This window comes from Corvus kubaryi, unplaced genomic scaffold, assembly GCF_017639235.1.
Source record: "Corvus kubaryi isolate FWS band 111438036 unplaced genomic scaffold, C.kubaryi_AGA036_p1.0 split3-73, whole genome shotgun sequence".
Taxonomy (NCBI): domain Eukaryota; kingdom Metazoa; phylum Chordata; class Aves; order Passeriformes; family Corvidae; genus Corvus; species Corvus kubaryi.
The window spans coordinates 14610320-14614301 of NW_024582091.1; the positions used below are offsets into that span (position 1 = coordinate 14610320).

The window sequence follows — 3982 nt, forward strand, 5'->3', positions numbered from 1 at the left end:
CATGGTCAGTTATTGAAAGTCACTTCCCATCTGTGAAGTTCACCACTGTTAAATAGCTCCAAAAGCACGACCAACCTGGTTAAAAATTACATCTCAAAGGCATTTAGAAGTATCTTCAAAGAAAACAATAAATTTAAGTGCACCATTTTAATTAAAAATACATGACACATAGAGTCATACTTGATGCCTCAGAAAACTAGTGGAAATTGTCAGCTTTCCAGAAAGTAACTATTTTTCATCTACCAATTCCTGGTATAGTTTAATGAGAAAAGGAATTGCATTTCCTCTTTATTATTATCCCAAGTCTGGAGAATAAAATTAGACTTCATTAAATATTGGCTGGCAACGTAAGTCAGCAAGTAGAAGATTTATAAATATTATGAGATTTTCCCCTGAAAATATTTTAGAAATACTCGTCCTCAGTCAAAGCCTAAAATATTAATCATGTAAGCTGAATGCACCTTTATTTTTTTGCAGTTACTGAAAGTAATTTATAACTATAAGCTCTGTTTGCTATTACAAAGCCTGCTTACATTTGAGAATCGTAATGATGACTTTAAAACTAACAGATTACAGTCTAAGAACTGTACCCTTTATGCTGTGGAATTGGTCAGTCAAAAATCACTCTTGCAATGCAGTAAAAAATTCCTTCCAATACTGTCTATGTGGGCACCCATACACTTTTGTGTGTAGTAAGGATTCAAGCATACTAATCACAAGAAATTTTAGAAAATTCCTAATATAGCTACTGCTAACATAAACATCACATCATAGGATCATAGACCTGTTTGGGTTGGAAAGGGACTGGATGGGAGTTTGCCTCTTCTTCCAGGCAGCCAGAGACAGAAGAAGAGGACAAGCTGCACCAGGTGAGGTTAAGGCTAGACATTCAGAGGAATTTCTTCACAGAAGGAATGTTTAGACTTTGGAATGGGCTGCCCATAGAGGTGGAGTCAGAGTCTCTGAAGGTGTTTAAGGAAAGACTGGCTATGGCACTTAGTGCCATGGTCTGGTTAATGTGGTAGCGTTTGATCATAGGTTGGACTCGATGATCTCAGAGGTCTTATCCAACGTAATTGATTCCGTGATCTTAAAGATCATCTCGTTCCAATCCCCGCTGCTATCAAGAGCACCTTCTACTAGACCAGGTTGCTCAGAGCCTGATCCAATCTGGCCTCGAACACGTCCAGGGATGGGGCATCCACAGCTTCACTGGGCAACCTGTTCCAGTATATTTTTCTAAAGAACCACCTGCCTTTCATTTTTACCTGCGCTGTATTTGGTAAACTCAGTAAATACCAGGCAAAATAAACGAGCACACGCACTCACACAGAGCCCGCTGCGCGCCCGCGCACCTGCGCACGCGTCCCGCCAGGGGGCGCAGCGCGGCGGCGGCTCGGCGGGCGGGGCGGGGTGGGCGCGGCGCGGGGCACGCCGGGAGCTGTCAGGGCGGCGCGGCGGTGCCGGCGGCGGTCGGGCTCTTCCGGCTCGAGTCGCTCAGGTAACGCCGCTCCCTCCGCTCCTTCCCCGGGACCCTGGTGCGGGCAGGCAGCGCGGCCCGGCCACGGCTGCTGCTCTCCTACCTCCATCCCCGTCGCCGCGCCGGTGTTGGGGAGGGTCCGCCCCTGAAGCCGAGCCGAGCCGGCCCTCTGCTCTGTTCTGCCCTGCCCTCCTCTGCCCTCCTCTGCTTTGCTCTGCCCTCCCCTCCGGCACCGTCGTGGTGGGCGACGGCCGGGCCGTACTGGGCTGTGTGCGAGGAGCAGGTGCTGAGAAGCCTGGGGAGACCGGTTATAGCCTGTTAATTGCTCTGCATCAATTAACCTGTGGCACCTGTCCATCCTCCCCCTCCGGGCTCTGTCCCCCCGCAGCGTGGAGCGCGCCCGGGTGGGTTCTGGGGTGCGGAGCCTCTCCCCGCGCCCGCACCCCGGCAGCAGCCGGCGGGGCCTGGCTTCGCCCTTCGTGGTGGAGCTTCCTCAGGGAGCTCTTCCCGCCTGGGAACGAGCTTGGCGTTGGGCTGCCAGGGCCGTCCTGCTTTGACCTTGAGCGTCCAGGGGGCTATGGGCCTCTTTTGGGTCAGATTCCCGGTTGCTGGAGTTACTGTGTGTGGTGTTTGGAAGGATACATGGGACATACGGCTGTCGCTGGTTTGTGTGGTGCAGGGTTAAATTTCATCTGTTGATGCAGAGATGGCCTTAAATCTTGTAATAGCAGTTTGAAAAGCATAAATATATGACAGCTTCTGGTGTTAAGTGTTTTTTAGAAATAATATTTTCATACCTCTGACAATAACCAGAGAAGCCTAAACAATTTATCTCTTTAAATGACCTAAAATATGTTAGATATGAGGTGCAGGTTTTGATGAGCTTATTCTGGGTGACTCAACCCTTGTGTTTTGTTGCTGATTGCAAGAACCCTTTCACTCCTGGATTTGCTTTCAACATGCAGTAATAGTGAAAGTGTTACGGTTCTCAGGTTAACTGCAGAATGTTACTGATACCTGAATTCCAGCTATAGGAATGTGAAGAGTTGGGAAGACTATCTAAAGAGTAACAGGCTAGATGCTTGCAGGTAATAAGGGGGCACAATAAAAGGTTGAAAATCCTAGTCTTTTCATTTTGTTGCCACGGCTTGGCCTGTCTTAGGTACTTAGGCAGGCCTGGCTATCAAATTTTCTCTCTTTGTTTGTGTTTTTTTACTTTTTTTTAATGTTGGTACCTTTTCAAAAACAAGGTGGGATGCAGCAAACCTTTTGCAAGTAATGTGATGCCTAAATATTGTGATTATCCAAAATGTACAGTCATTTTCAATATAGCATCTATGAATGTCATGGGGGGAATGTCGATTTGGAAGCAGGTAGAATGTTTACAGCATAATTTGTGGTTTTGTTTTCATCAACATGAGAACTGGCACTTTTGGAAACAAAGCGGATTGTAAATGATATGGGGAGAGGCTGCATTTCTAGCTTACTGAATGTCTTACTTTCCCAACTTGCTGGTAGCACCTGTGACAGTAGATGTTTAAACAGCATCTTGCAAAGAAAGGTTATCTTATGTCTTCCATCAGTGGAGTGGCTGTGCATTTGAGTGGATGGTTATGTTCACAAGTTAGGCCATGCTTATTCTGGCAGTGCTTTTCCTGTGTAAAATTACTGGCATGCTATGCTGACTATTAGAAATGCTCATCGCAGGCACAGCAAGCTTGCAGTGTGGCTGGGTGCCATGGTTCAACCCCAGCCAGCAACCAAGCCCCCTTCCCCCACCTGCGGGACCGGGGAAAGAATCAGAAGGGTAAAAGGTAGAAAACTCATGGGTTGAGATAAAGACAATTTAATAGGGAAAACAAAAGCCACACACACAAGGAATGAATTCAGTGCTTCCCATGGGCAGGCAGGTGTTCAGCCATCTCCAGGAGAGCAGAGCCCCATCACACCTAGCAGTGACTTGGGAAGAAAACAAACACCACCACTACAAATGTCCCTGCCTTTGCCCTTCTTTGCATGCTAAGCATGATGTCATGGAGTCTGGAATACCCCTTTGGCCAGTTTGGGTCACCTGTCCCAGCTCTGTCTCCTCCCAACATCCCATGCACCTCCCGCATGGCAGTACAGAAAGGAGGAAAGTAACCCTGTCCAGCAATAACAAAAATATCTCTATATTATCATTATTTGTGTTTAGCACAAATCCAAAACACAGGCCCCTACCTGTCACTGTGAAGAAAATGAACTGTACTCCACTGGTGTGAGGGGGCTCCACCTGTAATTTCCTGGCATTATTATCTTTTGAATAAAGAGAAGACACTTGCGTGTGTTCATCGATGGCTTAGTACTCTTGACCACAGTTCCTGGTGTCTTCCTTTAGTGTCTTCTTGCTTAGCTGGGATTGACTGCTTGGACTGGGCTGGGCTGGCTGGCTGAAAATGCTTATTGCCTCCTTTTCTCTTTTCTTTTCTTTTCTTTTCTTTTCTTTTCTTTTCTTTTCTTTTC

At 46.9% G+C, this 3982-nt stretch overlaps 1 protein-coding gene across 1 annotated transcript in view; it reads left to right on the plus strand.

Annotated features, from left to right (window-relative positions):
- Positions 1-1422: 1422 nt before the first annotated feature.
- DOP1A (DOP1 leucine zipper like protein A) overlaps positions 1423-3982 on the plus strand; it is a 60576-nt gene continuing 58016 nt past the window's right edge. Inside the window, exon 1 of the mRNA XM_042017423.1 lies at positions 1423-1501. The gene's annotated coding sequence lies outside the window, so the exon portion shown is untranslated. The remainder of the gene's footprint in view (positions 1502-3982) is intronic.